Raw genomic sequence first — 21,579 nt, 5'->3', positions numbered from 1 at the left:
TCATGCTCTTTCTCTTACTCTCTCAAATAAATAAAATCTTAAAAAAAGCAGGGGGAGCAACCTCAAAATCCACCAGCCATGTTGGCTTTGCCCCTTGCACCTTTGTTCTTCCTTTCAGGAATCTCAGTTTCTAAGGCTTCCAGGAGCAGCGAGGCTGGGGTACCGCAAGGCTGGTCAGTGCGACCCCGCTTTGGGGACACGTGCAGGGCTGGTTATCTAACAAGGTCCTCTTCCTTCCACGTCCCCCAGGAATTTCCAGGAAGGGATCAGACCTTCCTTTCATTAAATAATATCACTCAACGGAGATTTTATTCCCACCCACAGCTGCACCCTAAAGTAGGCATCCATTACGAAAGCCTGTTTTGTTAAAAAAAAAATTATTTTTCAACGACAGTACAACTATCCTGACCTTGGCATCCAAGGATAACTGGTATTTTCCGTGTGCGAGTGTGTGACCCACGAATGCACATATGCTCATAAAAGCACGTGTTGATTCATATTTTTGCAAAAATGAGATCATGCTTTCACCGGTTCAACGATACATCATGAGCTTCTTCCCATGTTAACGTGCGTCTACTTCATCGTCTTAAATGGATGCACGTTATTCTTCAAAACGAACATGCTATAATTAATTTAGCCCGTCTCCTCCTGATAAACTCTAAGACTCTTTCCTCTGCCGTGGTAAAGGCCTCTAATTGATTCCTTACGCACACATTTGGCCGGGATCTGGTTACTTCCTCAGAACGAATTCCCAGAACAGAGATAATTAGTCGGCCTTGGGACATAAGGGAAGAAAGAGCCAGACGAGATGATCCGACGCAGGAGCAAAAGCTCGAGTATTGGGGGAAGAGTGAGGACGGTGAGTTTATCCGGGTCGCGAAAGTTTGAATCTGCGCCCAGTACTGCCCCGGGGGGACCCGCGTGGGTCCCCGGAGGGAGAATCGACCAGCTCACTGCTTCCAGCCCCTCCCAGCAGTAGGTCCGGGAGGAGGCGAGGCTGACGCAGCTGCCGGGGGCAGGGGCTCCCTCGAGGGAACGGAGGCCTCATGCATGCGTGGAACCCACGGCTCCCCATGGCCCGGACCCCGAGGTGTGAGTCAGCGGTGCCTGCTCGTCTACACCCGCCGTAGGGAAGAGGAGGAGAGGCGTGGTGTGAACGAGCTCTGCCCTGAACACCTCAGAAGCCCCGGGATGGACTTGAGGCACATGCCCAGGCCCTGCCTGCCCGTAGTTCTGTGGTCTAGGAGGGGACCTGGGGCTCGTTCGTGCCCACCGGCGGGTCCTCGGGTGAGGCAAGCCCTGCGGATGCAAGGGACAGCCATTTGCCACCCCAGCCGCATAGGATTTAAAATTTAAATCCCCCCTTTATTTAAAATCCGATGTGATCGGTTCTCTCAAACAAAGCCTTCAAGTAACTGCTAGTTACACGCATCTCACGTCTTTTATCTTCATTCCCATTTCTTGGAATAACGCCTTCCCACAGGCTGATGAAGAGCAACCCAAATCTCCCCTTAGGAGACTATGGCAGGCAGTGTTTGCAGTCACACCACCGCGTCATCCCCCTCCTGACTGCTACTGCACGGAGGGCTGGCTAGAGACCCGTTGGCTCAGCCCGTTTCTCAGCCCCGAAATAGAAGTCATTATGAGTCAAAACCAGTCACAATAACCTCATTTTGTGTGGCCTTCGGTTGGCTGAGGGATGGCAGGCCATCCTGTTTTGACGAGTGAGGTCAAGGGGACGTCTGCTGCGGTAGGCTCAGTTCTCTAAGTGATGAGACCATGTCTCCCAGGAGGACGTCTTTCTCCTACCCCTTCCTCCCTATGATGGGGAGGCGATGCCTCGAAGAGCAGTGACCACTAGATGCTAAGTATGAAGACGCTAAGATGATGAGTCAGCAAGACGGAGAGTGCCCGGGGCCCCCAAGGCTTTGGGAGCAAATGGACGCCTCACAGTTGCTCATCTCCTCACTTAAGAAAATGAGAAAAAGGAAATCCTGTCTTTTAAGGCCATGCTAAGTTCGGTGTTTGGTTACACTACCAAAGGCATTCTTAAGTGGCACGTGGAATAAATAAAACAAGAGTGACTTGAGGATCCAAGAGCAGGATCTCTGGAGCCCGATTGCCTGCATTCAAGTGTAAGGTCTTCCGCGGGTTCGTTTTGCGACTTTGGCTTGTCAGACTCTCCGTACTTCAGTTCCTCTTTTTGTAAGACGGAGATGATAATAGTGCGCCCCTCACAGATTCGCTATTTCTACTGGACTACACTGCACAAACCGCAGCTTCACATTTTTTATGGGGTTGTATCAATGCATAAGCGTCCAGAGTCAGATAGCTGTGCCTAGGTTATTTTTAATACAAGAATGGAACGTCTCGGGCAGCCCGGGTGGCTCAGCGGTTTAGCACCGCCTTCAGCCCAGGCTGTGATCCTGGAGACCCGGGATCGAGTCCCACTTCGGGCTCCCTGCATGGAGCCTGCTTCTCCCTCTGCCTCTCTCTCTGTATCTCTCACGAATAAATAAAAAAAAATCTTAAAAAAAAAGTCAAAAAAAGAGAATGGAACACTTCTGCTAACATGTCATTTTAAGTAAACTTGGACTGAGACATGGTTTGTCCATTTTTTTCCAGCTCCTCTCATATTTATTATGGTCAAGGGTAAAATCGCTAGTCTTTGGGATGGTCTAGAACCAACATTTGGGATTTTCCACGCTCATACAACAAAAAAAGCAGAGTTACTCCACACGGAAGTCTCAGCTGTAAGTCCCTCTGAGTGGAGCCCGACCGTTTTTGAGCTATAGTTCTGAACGAGTTCATATTTACGTGGCCACCTTTTTCCTCAATATAGTATTTCTTCCTAAGTTTCTTTTTTCAGAAATTAATTCTGAAAGCGTTTCCATTCCTGTCTCTTTGCTTCTTTCCAGGAGACCAATCAACAAACAACTTATGTTAATGAGGGGTCACGTGAAGGGCAAAGGGAGTAGGGAGACCATCTTTGCAGTTCCACTAGTTTTGGCAGGGTCCTTCAGGATATAAGGTCACCCGATGTTCTGCTTCTACAGGTGGGTCTTTAAGCACGAGGTGTTGGACATTCATATCTTGGTTGGCCAAAAAAACTCATGTTTTTTTGAAACTATGCCATTTCTGATGAGCAGGTGGGAACTTGAAGAGAACAAGGCAAAGACCCCATTTAAATTTGACCTCAGGACTCCAACACACTTGGAGTTGACCCTTATGGGGTGTCCAGGCTTCTGACAACATCCTTTGTGGGATTGCCTCCTTTCTGGTTCAAAGGAGAAAGGTAGCTCTGGGTTCGGCACAGTTGGGAATACGGGAGCAACCACAGGCCAGCCCCGTGTGCTGCTGATCACAGCTTGGACGTTGTCCGCCTCAGGCAGCAAGGGTTCATCGAGCCCGCAGGCGGTGCCTGGCTCTGGACTCCAGGCGCCGAGTATTCTGAGGCTCTGAGCGTGGGCTTCAATCTCACACTTCTGCTTGAAGTAACAAAACGTTCATAAGAACGTTGCACTTAGATTCAGGACTCCTTTTTCCAATTTCATAACGCTCTCAGGATGACTCAGCACCCAGTCCTCCACTGAGCCAACATCAGGGATCCCATCCTCTGGCAACAGAGCCCCCAGAGTCTGATGAATCAGGGAAGAAGAGTTTAAACATAGTATAACTACCCCAGTTTTAAATCCAACGATCTGACATTGGACATTCACAAGCAGGATCCTAGCATGTGAGAATCAGGAGGCAATTTAGCGATCCCTTTGGACAATTATCCTCAAATTTCGGTGTCCACCAGGATCACTGGGAGGGCATGTCAAACACAGGTGAACACTCAGTAAGTCTGGGGTGGGGCCCAAGAGCTCCCAGGTGAGGTTGGTACAATTGTCGCCATACCACACCTTGAGAACCACCAGTTTAGACAACTCGTGCCCTTTACAATAAAGGAGACTGGAATGGGGAGATTGGGGAAGTGTCCAATGTAATAGAGGAAACGAAGGAGCTAAACCCAGATCCATTTCTATTTTTAGTTCAGGTTGATGGTTCTTCTTTCCATTCCACTGTTAATGCCACAAATTAGTTGTATCCTCAATAATATGTGTTAGAGCTCGGTGTTTTCCCACGAGGTGGCTACTGACTTTGGGAAGTCATGCAACCTCGTTATTGTCTCAGATTTTGCAAAATGAGATAAGAAGAGTCCTAGAACTGGGGATCCCTGGGTGGTGCAGTGGTTTAGTGCCCGCCTTAGGCCCAGGGCGTGATTGAGTCCCACGTCGGGCTCCCTGCATGGAGCCTGCTTCTCCCTCTGCCTGTGTCTTTGCCTCCTCTCTCTGTGTCTCTCATGAATAAATAAATAAAATTAAAAAAAAAAGAAAAAAAAGAGTCCTAGAACTGTAGGATCTGCCTATAGAGTGGCTGTGGGGATTAGGATATACTCCTTTATAAAATTCTTAGAATCCTGCCGTGGGAGCTGCTATGATTGCTATTATTGAATATCAGTTATTTCCAATTAATTTGAAAATTTTATATCACCGAAGCTTCTTCTTATCTGGTCAAACCAGGTGGAAAAGAACAGTGGACTACAAGGAAAACTTCAGGATGCGGCTAATCCTAAAGCTGGCAGGTAAAATAATTAGATTTTAGGTTTTAGGTCTTCTACAGCATCTACTCTCTCTCTCTCTCTTTTCCTACGTGGGGAACAGAGAAGTTATAGAAAAATGAAGTGGCTTATCTAAGCTTTTAGACCCAATTATCGACACCGCCAGTTGTAGAGCTTGGTTGGATTCATCACTGTCCTCATCTGGGCAGTAGTTTTGAATGTAGCATTAGTGTCCACTTGCAGATTTGTCTCTCTTTCCTTTTTACAAGAAAGCCCTGAAATCCTAGAGCGGACAACAGACCATTGCTTCAATCTCATTATTTCTTTGCTCCGAAAGCCTTTTCCCCAAACCCTTTTGGTCGTCGCTCCTGGGTGCAGCAAAGTGGGAAGACTCCGTTTCCATTAAGTTCTAAAAATCCTCAGAAGAGTATTTGAACCTATTCCGGTTATTTCTACACTTACTTGCGTTGAGATGCATCAAAGCCATGGAAATGAAGTATTCCTCGGTTTAAAAATAGGGACTCATTTAAAGTATCTAAATTGCCATTTGGGCAGCAAAAGGTTAATAGTGCATAGAAAAAAAAATTCCAGCAGTCCACAAATCTAAGCATAATTATGTATGAACATGAGGCTTTTATTGCTGTCAAAATTAATCACTTTTCAACTTCCAGCTGTTAAAACCCTCCTGGCAGCTCTCCAAGCAATTCCCCTACAGTTACTTTTCCTTCAATTAAATTCTGGTGCAGTTCACAGGCTCCTGTTACATAAGCAGCAATTTAAAAATGGACTTTGTGGGGTTTTTCTTGCCTTTTTTTTTTTTTTTTTTTTGATCTTTGCTTGAAACTAGAAAGTGACAGAAAGTGAAGTTTGCTTCTTTTACTCTTTCCGTTCCACTTTCATGGACGCTTCAAGCCTCCAAACCAAGCAATAGGGGATTAAAGTATTAGAGTTTATTATAGCGCGCTTTATGCACGTGTAGTGGTCGGTAATAGTTTTTATTAGCCATTCCCCTCAGCTGTCCTCGGTTGCGCTGGCTCTCTGCGATCCCACCCACTTCTCTTTTGCCACCTGAGACGCTTCGCAGGAAGCGCAGTTCTCGAATCTTCGGGGGTGGGACTGACACCTCCGTCGTGCTGCTTACTTCTAGAGTAGTGGGAACCCCTGCCCCCAGGTGTGCGGGTCTGCAGTGTGGGAATGACCGGGAAGAGCCAACCTCTCCAGTGCCCGGGGCTGTCCGGCTTCCTGGAGGTGTCGGGGCGGGGGGGGGGCGCACCCCCAGATTCCAGCAGCCACTGCCCAGGAATGGGCCCTGTGCTGGGGCGTCCTCAGGAGGTGCAGCGGTGGCCCCAGGACACTCTGCTCTGCTCCACAGGTTTGCAGTCACGAGGCACGGGGACGTGGTAGTGGGATTGCTGTCTTCCCGCTTTTCAGCCTGGAATTCCCAAGGGATGCCCCACCCCGACCCCCAGGAGGCAGGCAGGCCGGGGACGAAGGAGGCCCAGCCGTGTTCCCTGGGGCCGGCCGCTTGGGTGGCACTTACGGAGCCTGCGGTACCCAGGTCCACGTGCCAGGTTCCTTCTGGCCTGTGTTACCCAGGTCCCCACCGCTTACCCTGGGGCACAGGGTCTGAGGTTCCCCCCTCCCCGGTTGCGCCCGAGGGTCCTGGCGCTGCTGTGTGTTAGACGTCCCCACTCTGCAGCCTTGGGTTTCTATCTCATCCTCTACCCTCACATGCAGTTAACATATTTCCAGATACTTCCAGGTGCAGATTTCTTCCCGACAGGAGCAGCTGGCACGAGAGCTGCAACGGGGCAGGGGACACGGAGACGTCTTTGCGGCAGCGATACAAGAGCATTGAGGCCCGTCCATCCAAGACCAGTAAGAATGCAGCACGCACCTGCGGGGTTTGCCCGCTGTGTCACAGACGTGCGGTTGGAGGCTAGTCCAGACCCCGCAGCTGGGAAGGGAGGCCGCACGCGTAGGCCAAATCGTCGTGCTGTCCTCGTCATCCATGCTCTAAAGTGGCTGGTCGTCGACAACTGGGGCTTTGGCACCCTGAGCCAGCCGTGGCTTAGGACAACGAGCAGGATTCCCTGTCTGGATAGAAGCCTTGCTGGTTGGCCGGGTGGTGGCCTGGGGGGTCATCTGGCCACTTGACGGTAGCCACGATTCCCCTGAGGCTGCCCGGGGTGACAAGGGCGGGTCGGAGCCCATCCACACTCAAGGAAGTGGCTGCAGGCCCTGACGCCTTGGCAGGAATCTGGAGCCGGGACACAGTCACTGGAAGTCACCGGGAAACAAACCCCTCCTTCGTTCCCGCGTAGACTAATCGGCCGGTTAGCTTGCTGCACTGTGACCCAGTGGACTTGCTACAGGCAGGGTTGCATTGACAGGCCTTCCCGGCCTGGCTGGGGCACCTAGAACGGACTCCATTGGGATTGGGATCGGGGATGCTCTGGACGCCCAGAGGCCGAGACTCTTCTCCTGGGAGGCTGCCCAGAAGACAGGAGACACGACAAGGAGAAGAAGTCCAAGAGACACGACAGGAGGCGCGTCGAGGAGACGGAAGCCAGATGGCACTGCCGGCGAAGCCTTGCCCTTTGGTGTGGACATACCCGCTGTTTGCAGGCCGTTTCCTAGATGCTGCCATGTGCATAGTCCTCACTAATTACCTTACAGAAATGGGCACGTGTATTATTTCCAATGTGAGTACTTTGCGTGTGTTTTTATCCACTTGTTTCCCCAGTTTCAGTAATCCGGGGGTGGTTTGGCCAGGCTCGGTGTCCCCTAGACCTTTAGATTCCAAGGTTCTAACTCTGAACATCTCGCCGGTTTCTACCCGGTGGTAACTAAAAACAAATATACGAGCAGTCCACGAGTCAGGGGAGAGGAAGTTCTGTTTGGAGTTAGAATCATCTTGCATTTGGCCAAAACACAGCTACACTAATTTGTATCGCGCTTATTCCATCTGCTTTCTGGTTTAAAATGCCCTGCATGGCTTCAGACTCCGGGTGTGCAACATTTTCCATTTACAAAATTTTCCTGCCTAATTCATTTTATTTTCCCCCAAGAGCTTCTTGAAGACACTACGGGTCAGCCTCCAATCCGCAGAGTCCAGTTTCACGTGATGGGGTGGCCTGACCTTGTAAACGGGTGATAAAGCCCAAAGATACGACCACGGGAGGCCTTCAGAGCCAGGAGGTCGGTGCCGGGGACTCTGTGCAAGTTGTGCCGCCCAACCGTCGGCTCTGTAGAGGCAAAAGTGCCGCGCCCAAGTCCCCCTAATGCCCACAGCTTGGCACCTCCGCTCCCCAGTTGTGCGGCTACGCACGTGGCCTGGAGGCCTCCGTGGGGCGGCTTGCTTGTTCTTTTCACACCCGTTGAGGCCTGGATGCTTAGAGATTTTTTTTTCTTACTACTCAGTTATGGAAGAGGAGTGGACGCGCATAAAAACGGTGACGCCCACAGGAAGACGGGTGTCAGACTCTGGGCTCACAGGAAGATGGGTGCCGGGGGAGGCGGGGAGCTCCTTTCCAGAGTCTGGCACCTCCTGTCTCTTCGCTTGAGCTTCAGCTGGTAAATAGGGTTGTTTTGAAGACAAACTGGCAGGCAAAGTTTAAAAGAAATGATCTCGGGCAGCCCGGGGGGCTCAGCGGTCTAGCACCGCCTTTGGCCCAGGGGGTGACCCCGGGGTCCCGGGATCGAGTCCCGCGTCAGGCTCCCTGCACGGAGCCTGCTCCTCCCTCCGCCTGTGTCTCTGGGTCTCATGATAAATAAAATATTTTTTTAAAAAAGAAAACTCAAGAAATAAATAAACTTGTAATCCCCTCCCCCCCAACAGTATCCCTGTCAATATTTTTGGCGTATAGAGTTTCATCGCCTTTTCTGAGTGGAAAACACATCATTTGACAAAACGAGGGTCAAACAGAGACTGTTTTCTCCCTGCTTTTCTAGGTGTGTGAGAATGACTCTCCTACATCATTACGTAGGCCTGAAATACCGGCCTTAAATGGTTGCAAAGTCCTCCGCGTCTTGCACTCGAACCCTAAAGAAGTTTCTTCTGTTGTCAGACATTTAGGTGGCCTCTAAGTTCCCCAGGAGCGGTACGGGGCGCACCCGTACATCGCCATCCGCCTAACTGATGCCCTTACCGCAGACCCCTAGGAAGGGAGACTCTGCGCGAGGGACCGGCCGCCGCGGGGTCTGGACCACAGGGGTCTTAACGACCGAACTGTGTTTTGGCGGGTTCTGGAGGAGGGAAACCGCGGCTCGGCGTGCTGGTTCGGTTCAGCTGGGCGCGCTCCTCGTGGCCTGTGCACAGTGGGGCTGATGTTGCCTCACGCGACGGGACTCTACTTCTTCCTCTTGGGTGAGGGCCCCAGCCTTACACCCTCATTAAGGTCACCCCCTACCCGCCCCACCTCTGAAGACAGACCTGCGGGGTGTGCATGCGTCAGGGCCCCCGCGAGTGAACCCGGTGCGGGACGGCCAGGGGGCCCGGCCAGGAATGCTCCTGGTCCGCAGCTGCCACTGTGCTCCAGGACCAGGGGCCCCCCAGTTCAGGGCGCTGCCAGCAAGGTGGGGGAGCTCCCGGCGTGTCTGTGTCAACACAGCGTGGTCAGCAAAGAGGCGCAGCCACTGTGGGATGAGGGAAGATCCCGCCTTAATTCGGGTCTGATTCCCAGAAAGGTGAATGTCTGTTGCTTGTGTGCTATTTGTGGTTCCTCTTTCACGGATTCTTCTTCTTTTCATTTTTAATATTTTATTTATTTATGAGAGAGAGAGAGAGAGAGAGAGACAGGCAGAGGGAGAAGCAGGCTCCATGCAGGGAGCCTGATGCGGGACTCGATCCTGGGTCTCCAGGATCACGCCCTGGGCCAAGGTGCCGGGCTGCCCTCATGGATTCTCTCCTAAGCAAGGTGAAGTAAATAAATGACCCAAGGCCTCATCCACCTGTAGGAGTGATCCCGCAGGGATGCGAGCAGGTGCCGGCCCAGCGGGCGGGATCGCCTCTACGGTTCCCCGAAACCCCCGCACTATGGAGACGACAACTCCGATGTGGGATGTGCACTTGCGGCCTTCAGGTCCCACGCCGTCCCCCGCTCTGCGCAGCAGTGCCAGGCCCGTGCTGGGCCCGCGGTCACGGGTGGATCGAGCCTCCCCTCTTGGTCGTCTGCGCCTCCTATCTTAGTCTTGACATCTGCAACTTGCCCCCCGTTGCCTCCCCGCCTCGGCCCCCCATCTTCGGGGCGAGCCTCCCAGGGTCCCCCTGCACACGACTGGCTTGACTTCCCAGGGTCCCAGCCGCAACCACAGCTTTCCCTGCCTGCTCCCCACCACCCCACCCCCCGGGCCTGCAGCGTCTGTGCGCCTCCCAGCCGCCCCGTCATCCCCAGGCTCCTGCCCTTCGGCTCCGGTTTCTGTGAGGCCGGGGCTGCTCAGACCCTCGCGGACACAGGAAGCATCTCACAGGATCCTTGGTCCGCGGTGGACTGGCTCCCCAGGTGGGTTCGTCTTCGGGGTCTCCGGAGCGCCGCTCTCTCCCCATTGAGCATCGGCCCCCTTCTCCCCTGGCCTCCGACTCAGGGGACCCACGTCCCCTCCAGCACGCAGCGGGAAAGGACCGGGCCGTCACCCTCTTTGCCATGCAGGGGCATCTCTGCTGGAGGCCAGCAAGCACAGGCCCCCCCTCCCCGTTTCCCCACGCCCACCCTCAGCCCTGCTAGGGTCCACAGATGCTTTTTCATTGTTTGTGCTCTCAAGCTTCACGCTTCCAAGTGCGGAGTCCAGTGTGTTGAGCGGGACGCTGGGAGAGGTCGAGGTGGGGACGGCTACTGGGGGTCATTTCAGACTGGAAATCCTTTGGCCTGCAGCATCCGGCTCAGTATTGCCGCGCAGGTGCCGCACTGGGCAGCAGCATCGGGCCGGACACCCATCCCCGCCTGCTGGTTGTGCGTCTCCCACCGGCGAGGCCAGCTTCCTTCCCTCACCGTTTCTGTCCCGGGGGCGGGTGTTGCCGGGTGGCCCGTGGCTGCTGGGCCCCAGCCACAGTCTCGCTCCTCTTCCCACCTTCCAATTACTGCTAAGGACATGTCACCTGAGGCCACACTGGGCACTTCTTGGCCCCCCAGCGTGGCCAAGTGGCTCCTCCTTGTGAAAGTCATCAATTCCAGACGTAGCTCGACGGTCTAGGTCCTCCACAACCTGTGCTCACTCTGGCCGGGGTCTTACTCTTGTGCCTCCTGTGCCTATTAAAAGGGATCGTGCAAAAATAAAATAAAATAAAATAAAATAAAAATAAAAATAATAATAAAAAAATAAATAGGATCGTGCACCATTTCCAAATGTGCTCCACGTTTTTCCGCTTTGACCTCCTATATACCATTGCTTCCTCTCCGATCTCCCTCTTTTTTTTTTTTTAAAGCTGCAATTTTATCCATGTTCTAGATATCTTCTAGAGCCGCGTTAAAGTGCGGACTTCTCTAGGAGGCCGAAGGCATCTTTTCTCCGTCTGAGCCCTGACATCCGGATCAAGCATAATCCTGCTTGGCGTTGGAGTTCGTATGTGCATGTGTGTGTCCTACGTGCTCTGTGTTTTATAAAAGATTTTATTTGACAGAGAGAGCGCGCAAGTAGGGGGAGAGGGAGGGGGAGAGGGAGAGGGAGAGGCTGGCTCCCCGCTGAGCAAGGAGCCCAGGGCAGGACTCGATCCCAGGATCCCGGGACCATGACCTGAGCTGAAGGCGGATGGACGCCCAACCACCTGAGCCCCCCAGGCTCCCCTGCTGTTTTTCACTTTATAGGTCACTATGCAAGGCTCAGTTTCCTGATCCGTAAATTGAGAATTTTAACGCTTGACTCGTGTTTGAGGCACACGAAACAGGACACCGCACCGGGGTTTCACGTACAGGGCTCGACACGCAGTGGGCGCTCGCTGATCTGGACCAAATGAACATAACAAGGTACTTCTGGTTTCCTACCTCTCGGCTCCATGTTATTTCCAACCTAAGACGGGCTCATCTCCTAAACTTGGCTAAATTTGCAAGGCTCTTGGTTCCAGTCGCGTCGTACATTTTTCCCGGGCGCTGCCGGAAAGTCCAGGGGGACGCGGGGACCCATCAAGTGGAAGGACCATTAGTGGAAACCACAGGCACCAAACAGCTGGGTAACGCGAACCGACAGGTTCAACCCAATCTCCAGAAATGCGACTCAATCACAGGACGGCGGCAGGTTTTTGGGAGAGTTCGGAGGTATTTGAGGAGAAGCCAGGGTGCTGAGTAAAACGGTCCGTAGAGCTGGTTTTCAAGGCCAAAGTCTCCATCGTGCCCAACGCCCTTTGGAAAGACGGCAAAGTTATGGGTAAACGCGACTCTTCGTTTTCTTGAGAGCCTTAGGAAACAAGAGAGTTTTGTGTTTTGGGGTTTTTGTGGGGTTTTTTGAGCAGCGTCATAACAGAAACTGCAAGAAATGTGTGGGAAATATCAGAAAGGGAGACAGAACGTAAAGACTGCTAACTCTGGGAAACGAACTAGGGGTTGTAGAAGGGGAGGAGGGCGGGGGGGTGGGAGTGAATGGGTGACGGGCACTGGGGGTTATTCTGTATGTTAGTAAATTGAACACCAATAAAAAAATAAATTAAAAAAAATAAATAAATAAATTTGTGCGAATAAAAAAAAAAATAACAGAAACTGCCCCAGGAGTGGGGTCTGCTGTTGTACTCCCGTGCAACGCCGCTCTCCCCAGGGCTGTGCCACCGGCTTCCGGAGTGACCATTGCAGAAGCCGCCAAAGACGGTCCTTCTTGGGTAGCGTTTTCTAGTATAAAGTATTGGGCTGATTTGGCCCAACTACACGGAAGCGTAACGTGGTCGGCGTGGTCCTGCTCTGACACACGATGCTGTCCTCTGAGGGCCGTCCTGGTCTCTGGGGCGTCAACAGTCCACAAGGAGTCAGGATGACCAATCCTGAGCGACGGCCTTGGGAAAGCCGCCCAGGTCCGTGCAGGATCTCTGGCCTGTGGCTTTTCTCAGGAGAGGACGCACGGGGACGGCAAAGCTGAGGTGAACGTGGACACCCCTGCCTGGGGAGCCAAGGCTCAGTCCTAGTGCCACAGGCGGGGCTCCGACCTCTTAGGAACCTGGCTTTTTCTGACAACCTCACTATCTGTCATTTTCCCTTCATATGCGTTGCCTCTGCAAGGTATCTCCTCTTCATTCGTAATAGGAAGCAGGGGCGGGGGTGCCAGTGGGGGGTGGTGGTAGGATTTAGGGGGGAAGAGTGGTATTCATAGAGGACAGGTACTTGCTTCAGGACTGCTTCCTGCTTTTCTCCAAAAAGAAACGTCCCCCAAGTTTCCCAAGTGATTTCCCAAGTGATTTCCCACTGCCCTGGCAGTGGGCGTGCTCCGGGGCCAGCCAGCAGGCCGGGTGGGGGGGGGGGGCACTGCCCTGTGTGTGGGGGGGACCGCAGGGAATCCCAGCTCAGGGCTCAGCACAGAGCCCGGCCCGAGGCAGCACCTGGTAGGGGCCGGCTTGCGCTCCCCAAGGCCCGGGGTTCTCTTCCTGCACCTGCTTCAGCCTCGCCAAGGGGTTTTCGACCCTGTTATCCACGTGGCTCCCGACTCCTTGGTATTGGGTACTCAACAGTTGCTGGACTTCTTTCCCGTGCAGGGGCCCTGGGCCCGGCTCACAGGAGGACCCATCTGGGGGGGGCAATGGCGCAGACAAGGTCCCGGACGGTGACAGGCCCTACCCGGGGCCCCTTCTGGCTGCGCTCCAGGGACCCAGAGGACAGCCCCGACCCCAAGGCAGCAGCAAGAGGCCACGGCGGGATCCTGCCACCTAAGAAGCCCCCACACGGGGTCCTTAGGACGGGCGGGGAGGTCAGCGAGATGCACCCCTTGGACTCTGGATTTCAGAGTCATCCGGGCCGGGGCCACAGGGACGGCGCAGGGAAGCTGCCGCAGGGGACGGAGGCCAGAGGTCAGCGGCTGAGGTCACCGCAGAGCCTGCAGAGGGGATGGAGCGCGGCTGGGCCTCGGCCCTGGGAAGAGCCCCAGAGCTGCCCCACCTGCCTGCCGACTGCGCCCAGTCCCCCCCACTCTGCCCCCCCCCCCCCCAGTCTCCAGCCCAGTAACTGCGGTGCTGGGCTCCGAAGGGAATGCGAGGGAGTGTGCAATTCCACCCAACGGAGCACGAGGGAGGCGGCCCCCCTGTGGCCTCCACAGCCCTGCCCGAGACCCTACAGCCACTCCCGGGGAACGGCTCCGTGGCGCTGGAGATGCTGTGTGTGCGGGCACGGCGGCTCCTCGGCCCGGGCCCCCCCTTAACTGACCTGCGGGCATGGCGGCTCTTCGGCCTGGGCCCCGGGGCCCCCCTGTTTACTAACCCGACTTTTCTTCCAAAGCGAATTCAAGAGACCAGCGCTGCCCCAACTCGGGCTCCATTTACGTAACCCGCCGGGCTGGCGCTTGTGGAACTCGGTCGTCTGCTGACTTCGGGTCGCGGGCGCCGGGAGAGGCCAGCAGACAGACGACAGGTCGCTGGCGGCACCTCCGGCCTGTTCTGTTCAGTCTTGTTGGCTTCAAGGATTTTGCAAAGCTTTGCGTCGCTGCCAACTGTCTCCCCGGGGTGTTTTCCACGAGCAGCATCCCACTCGCTCTCCTGTGCCCGTGTGGGCCCCCCAACTTGTCAGCAGGTGGCCGGGGTGGGGGCACCAGGTCCCCAGACACCCCTTGAGACTGAGGTTGGGGAGCAGGCCGCAGGCTCTGGGCCTCCTCGTCCCATCCCATCCCCGTCCTGTCCCTCTCCCCCTCCCCCTCCCCCTCCCATCCTCCATCCCTGTCCCCATCCCTTGCCCCCTCTCCCTCCCCGTCCCACCCCATCCCCTGCCCCACCCTGTCCCTGTCCAGTCCCAGAGTAGATGGCAGTGCGGTGTGACCCGGGGGTGTCCTCAGGGCCCGCAGCTCCCACACAAGTGACGCAGCCTCCGGATCCGCTTCCCCGAGGTCTCGGCCCCGCAGATTCCCGAGTGTGGCGTTCTCAGGCCCCAGCCCGACTTTGTTTCCAGGCATGTGTCCTCCTCACGCGCTCAGGGGATGCCTCGGCCTCTCCTCCGCCCCGCCCCATCTGGTGCCCTGTGGACTCCACCCGCCCTGGAAGGGCTCCAGGCTCTGAGGGCTGCTGGGTGTCCCGGAGGGGAGGGTGTCACCACGCGGGGCGGGAGCTGCCGTCTGCGCTCATACCTCCGGGGCCGCACCGGACCGCACCACCCGCAAGGCCACGGCCCCGCTGCTCCCGGGGAGAAACCCACCGCCTCACCCCCGAGGCTCTGCGGTGACTGAGTGCACGGTCCCTGGGCGGCCTTGACCCCCGGGCCCTACCCTGCACTGGGCCCCATCCCCTGCACTGAGTCCCCCTCCCCTGCACCAGAGCCTCACCCCTGCACCAGCCTCCTCCCCTGCACTGGGTCCCCCTCCCCTGCACCAGCCTCCTCCCCCACACCAGGGCCTCTCCCCTACACCAGGCTCCGTCCCCTGCACTAGGCCCCTCCTCTGCACTGGGTCTCCCTCCCCTGCACCCGGCCCCCTCCCCTGCACCAGGGCCTCACCCCTGCACCAGGCCTCCTCCCCCGCACCAGGGTCTCACCCCTGCACCAGCCCCCTACCCTGCACTGGGTTCCCCTCCCCTTCACCGGCCTCCTCCCCCACACCAGGGCCTCTCCCCTACACTAGGCCCCTCTTCTGCCTGGGTCTCCCTCCCCTGCACTGGCCCCCTTCCCTGCACCAGGGCCTCCCCTGCACCCGGCCCCTCCTCCACGTCTCCGGCCTGGGTGCTCCAGCAGGTTCCCTGCCCAGTGAGGCACCCAGGGTGCAGGCGGGTCGGGAGGGTCGCCCGAGGGCATCGGGGCAGTTTCCGGCATGGCTGTAGGGTGTGCAGTGTGCCCCCGGCCGTTGGGGAACCCCCACAGCCCCTGGGGCCGTGTTTTGGGCAGAAGCAGGTTTTAGTTTCCACTTGCATAAAAAAGCCCTTTATAGGCCTCAGCTGCTCCTAACGTGGGCTCTCTCCCTCCTACCTGCTTCTTTTTCTCCTCTGCCTCCCCCCACCCTTCCTCTGAGGGAGGCTCTTCTCTGCTCCTGCACCTTGGTCATGGCCGGTCCTTCCCTTCCCACCTGCCGGCCCGGCCCAGCAGTAGCCCCGGCTCCCCTGTAAATCCCCCCCAAGGTGCTTTAGGAGAAGCAAGCGCCAGGGGGAGGTGGCCCAGCTGCACCCCATGAGCACCCACTGGCCTCCCCGTTGGGGAGGCCACCCCTCGGCCACGGGCAGCCCCGGGGCCTGGGCGGAGGAACTGCCATGGACACGGACAGAAACACCCCAAGGCTGCTCCGTCCCCCTCTGGACGCTGCTCTGAGGAGCAAGACCCGTGTCCCTAGGAGGCCTAAGACCTGAGTGATGGCAAGGGTGCAGCAGGCCCCCTCCTGCCTTCCGGTCTGCTCCTGACGGCCATGGCCCGCGGGGTCCCTGCAGCGGGAGCAGCCCCGCTCCTTGGCCGGTGCTGTTAGCTCTTCCAGCTTCACTGACATTCCTTATAGCCCCGATTTCCAGTGAGGCCTAGAACGTTCCCTGGCATCTAAGAACCTTACGACTAATGAGAAGCTGGGTCAGAACTTGGACCCAAGGCCTCCAAGTCCTGCTAGGGTCTCCTCCCCGTGCCCCCCACCCCGTGTGCTGCGGTGCTGGGCTGGTCCTTTACTCCCTCCTGACCGGGCACGGAGCAGGGCCGGCCGGGGTCCCGGCTGGGGCAGAAGAGGCTGGGGAGGCCGTGGACTGGACGGACTGGGGTGAGGACGTTCTAGGGCGGGACCCGGTGCTGCTCACCCTGCCCTGGGGTGCGGCGGGGGGGGCCTGGGGCATCACTGTGAGAGCAAGCTTGGCTCCCCAAGTCCTCGGGGGGCCTCCGTCAGCAGTGACCGGTGTCTCCTTCCCCGCCGCAGATACGTTGCCGTCATCTATCTGGGTCAGAGTAGAGCCTGCCTGTGAAGCAGCCCACACGTGGACCTGCTTCCCTTCTCTCCCCGCCTCACATGGTGTTGCCTTGTGGGCGTGTGGCACACTCGGGCTTCGCTGCAGATCCGGGTCACAGAGGTGCTACGTGTGGCGATTCCCTAACCTGTGGCACAGCCGGCCCGGGACTTGGCTGCAGCCCCAAAGCTGTGCTCTCCACCATCCTGTGCAAGTGGCCCGGGTGGCCACACCGGCCCTCTGCCTTTCGCCTGCACCCCCCCACGTGGCCCACATGCACAGATTCATAAAGGGGGTCCCTGAGTAGTGGGCCGAGGGCCTTGGGGGGCAGGGCTGTGGCATTTTCCCTCTCCTTCCCATGGCATGCCCTACAGTCTGGCGAGGGAAGGCTGCTGGTCAGGACCGCTGACCCTGGGGTGTCTGCCCTGCCCCCTCAGGCAGTCCTTCAGCAGGCTCCTCGGGGAGCAGGCACCCCGAGACATTGGGACATGTCCTCCTAGAGCCCCTCCCCACCCATTCCGGGCACCTAGTTCTCCCAGAATGCCTTCGAGGGCCTGCTGGGCTCCATCTACCCGAGGAGGAATATGCTTGGCCCTGGGCCTGAGCCTGGCGGGGATGTGGGAGATCCCGAATGTGCAGCCTCCATGGCCACATGCGTGTGCTGGAGACCCTCCTGGTGGAGGATGGAGCTGAGGTAGGAAGAGAAGCAGAGCAACCGTTGGCCAGGGACGGCACTGGGATGACAGGAGCATGTCTCACAGATTAAATTCCAGGAGACTGACAATTCTCAATTCAGACTGATCTTCCAGGCTGCAGGAAGGTATATTTGCCCAGGTAGGAGGCCATCATGAGGGCGTACTTGCCCAGGTGGGAGGCCATCATGAGGGCGTACCTGTCCAGGTAGGAGGCCATCATGAGGGTGTACTTGTCCAGGTGGGAAGCCATCATGAGGGCGTACTTGCCCAGGTGGGAGGCCATCATGAGGGCATACTTGTCCAGGTAGGAAGCCATCATGAGGGCGTACTTGCCCAGGTGGGAGGCCATCATGAGGGCATACTTGTCCAGGTAGGAAGCCGTCATGAGGGTTTACTTGTCCAGGTAGGAGGCCATCATGAGGGTGTACTTGTCCAGGTAGGAGCCATCATGAGGGTTTACTTGTCCAGGCAGGGTCCAGGTGAGGTCCAGACAGGATACAGGCAGGGTCCAGGCAAGGTCCAGTGCCTCCAGCCTCCAGATCCGCCGCCCGACTGACACCACCTGGAGCCTGGGACAGCTGTTTTGGAGACCGCTGTGACCTGGAATTCACTACTTCCCTCCGTATTCCTATTGGCAGCTTCTCCGTGGCCGTCTCCCTGACCCCCAAGTGTGTCCTAACAAGTGACCCCAGGCTCTGGGGTCAGACTGTATTCACTGCGAGGCTCCGGCATTTACCGGCCGTGGGTCCCCAGCGGGTCCCCAGCCCCTCCTCCGCCGGGGTTTCCTCATCTATGAAATAGAAGTAATAATAATACGGACTTCGTAGGATGTATGAAGAATCAGTGTCACGCCCACCGTGAGCTTGCAAGTGTGCGATTGCTGTGTGTGGTCCGGATCTGAAGCCTCAAGTACCCTGAGTGCTCAGTGCTGGTACTGAAGGAACAGATTCTGAGTTGTTGGGTTTTTTTTAAAGATTTTATTTATTTATTCATGAGAGACAGAGAGAGAGGCAGAGACATAGGCAGGGGGAGAAGCAGGCTCCATGCAGGGAGCCCGACGTGGGACTCGATTCCGGGACCCCGGGGTCACGCCCTGGGCTGAAGGCAGATGCTCAACCGCTGAGCGACTGGGATCCCTCTTGATGCTTAAGTGGAAGGTTGAGAAGCGCTTCTGACCCGGGGAAAGTGCCAGACTGGGGTCATCGCCAATCACTCCCGGGCCGCGTCTGCCGGGACATCCGAGGCCCGGGGATGCTCTGGGTGGCTGGGGCGAGGGGCAGGGATGGCCAAGCCTCCGGGAGCCGGGCCTCGCGAGCCTCCTCCCCATGCCCCAGGGGGCTGGGCCGGTGCAGCCTGCGCGTTCACGCTTTGGAAGAGACACAGCAGCAGCCGCCGCAGTCTGGGCCGACACATTCCTTGCTCATTGGCCACCGTTGGCCTCTGCCAGGACCATCCTTGGTCCCTCTGTCTCACCTGGTGATTCGGAACCCGGGCTGGGGTCCGCGATGACCATTTTGGTTGGAACTAATGTCCTCTTGGAGGTGAGAAGGGAGAAGAGGAAAGCAGAGTGACACGGGCGGGGGACAGGTGATTCCATAAGTTTTGGCCGAAGGGGATCGAGTCCTTTAAAGCAGGTAACTAGAAAGAGAATATTGTTCTACTTTGTTCTTTTTTTTTTTCCCTCCATCCCCTGGGCTCACATTTCTAAGAGCTTGAACTTTCGAGGCTCGAACAAGAAAGCATATGATCTTAAACACCTCCCGTTAATCACCAAGCGCAGCCCAGCGGCGAGGGGAGGACTCACCTGCACTGCTGACTTCTTGCTCCTGCTCGCAGGGCTTGCCCTCCCGCCTCCCCCCGTCCAGCTGGCGGGGAAGGCGTCCCCTCAGCACCTGGCTTGCAGCAATTTTTCAAGGGAAAAAGCCACGATGTGAAAATATTCCTCGTAGGGCAACCAGGCGACAAGGATGGTGATTCTAAACGCACGTGACTTTTGGCAATGCTCCTTGTACTCCGGGTGACAGGGCCGTTTGCCCCCATTTACAGGCAGAAGGTGGGACGCGCCGTGAGCTGCCCAGGCCACTCAGCTCCTTGTCCACCGCACCGTCCCCGTGTCGCTCCCGTGTCACCCCAGCACGCTGCCCAAGAACTGCGTGCCTTTCCCAACTGCGGAGGCCGCGGGATCCCTGCAGGTGCACAGCCCCCTCCCCGCCCTGCTGGGCTGCAGCCCTACGGGTTGTTCCCTAGGAGCGCGGGGCCCTAGGGCGGAGGGCACGGTCCATCGCCGCCGCCACCGTGCTCCTGAGGGGCCTTTGAGGGACGGCCCTCCTGCCCCCCACCAATTCCATCTCAGAAACAAGGGACTGGCTGTTTGTGCCCTGGGCGGGCCCTGGGTGCTGGGCCGGCGGGGCAGCGGGAGGGCGGCGGGGGGCGGGTGCTGCCTGGGCAGGTGGAGGCACCTCGGGGACGGGAGAGGCAGGTCCATCACTATTGGAGGAGGAGAGCCGGCCTCTACGGAGGCTGGCAGGATGCGAGCCCAGCGCTTTCCATGGGGCGGGCGGCCGCAGACGGGCCCGAGGGGTTGGCACCACCTGACGGGGTGGCTCCTAAACCAGGCTCTGGTCCCCTGGCGCAGCCGCACAGGGAGGCTGAGCGGGGGTGCGTTGGGGGACCTGGGTGAGGTCAGGACGCTTTTCTTTGCTCATCTATCACTTCAGGGCCTGGGCCTGTCAGGGGCCTCTCCTCCCTTCCGCTCAGACAATGCTTTCTCTCAGCAGCCAGCAGCACGGGGACGGGGCCGAGCTGGACGGCACAGCAGGAAGCCTCCCGAGGACCTGGAGCCTGGACGTGCCTGGTGCAGGGGCCGGCGGGCTGAGAAGGCGGAGGCCAGGGCTCTTCTCCCCACAGGTCTGCCGCCCCCTTCCCCCCGCAGTGCTGGGCCCCCCTCATCCTTCAGGACTTGCTTTAGATGCTTCCAAGGGCAGCTCAGCTCTTCTGGAAGGCAGCAGCCCTCTCCGCTGCAGCCCGCTCTCCCCACCACGTAGCACAAGGGCCAGTGAGGCACCTGCTGCCACTGCCTCCGGGGGTATGCGCCCAGCACTCTGTCCCAGCCGCCGCGGCTCCGAGGCAAGCGCGGCCACAGCCTGAGGTGCTCAGTCAACACCCTGGAGAGTGGAGGAGAGTCTCATTTCGCGGATTTTTTGTTGGCCGACTGAATCAGAGTTCTTATTTTACGCACTAGGAAGAGAATCCATCGAGTCCATAGACTTGGCCTGGAGCTGGACGTCTTTCAGGAGGAAAGGTTCTTGTTAAAACCTACAACCACAACAAAGCAAGCAAAATGGAGCAATTGATGTAAGCATGCCAGTCGAGTCTGCGTGTTAAGAAGTAGAATAAAAAGGAATAAAAATTTATGAACAGTTGCAGTCGGGCCCTGCACCAACACGACCTGCTATTATGCATAATTCAGTGCGTGGCATTTGAGTGTTGGACCCTGTCCAATGCGGTTTATTACTGGATGAAGCAGGGGAATCTTGTTAAAACACAGCTTTACCTAAAACACGGTCCCAGACGTGGATACAGAGAACAATGTCGCCGGGAGGCTCCAATACAGTTGTCAGACGGGGATACAGTCCTCATTTTTTATTCTCTGTCCAACTTCTCGCTTGGAACTAATGAGTAGCCTGGATTATTCTCCTTTTTAAAAACATTTGTTTTGTTTGGTGAAGATGACAAGAGCCGTGTCAGCTCTAATACAGGAGAAAAAAAGGTTTAGGGTAAATATCCTTGGATGTACAGCAGCTGCTTTTTAACTTAAACTGAGAAATACGTACTTTTAATTGTAGAATTTAGAGGCTACAAATCAGAACTGCTTTAAACGTACTTAAAAGATTAAAAATAATCTTTCTTCACTTTAGTTAAAATTGTATTTGAAAGAAGATAGGAGTGGGGAAAGGGAAAAGGGAGAGTGAGGGAGGTATGATCAGAAAATACGGAGGATGGGGGGATCCCTGGATGGCGCAGCAGTTTAGCGCCTGCCTTCGGCCCAGGGCATGATCCTGGAGTCCCGGGATCGAGTCCTGCTGCGTCAGGCTTCCTGCATGGAGCTTGCTTCTCCCTCTGCCTGTCTCTCTCTCTGTCTCTTATGAATAAATAAATAAAATCTTAAAAAAAAAAAAAAAGAAAATACAGAGGATGAATTTCAAATGTTGGCTGATGCAATTAGGATCCTGCCATTTCTTATGCAACTTCACCAGCAGAAC

This window comes from Canis aureus, chromosome 5 (assembly GCF_053574225.1).
Source record: "Canis aureus isolate CA01 chromosome 5, VMU_Caureus_v.1.0, whole genome shotgun sequence".
Taxonomy (NCBI): domain Eukaryota; kingdom Metazoa; phylum Chordata; class Mammalia; order Carnivora; family Canidae; genus Canis; species Canis aureus.
This window is presented reverse-complemented; position numbering follows the sequence as displayed.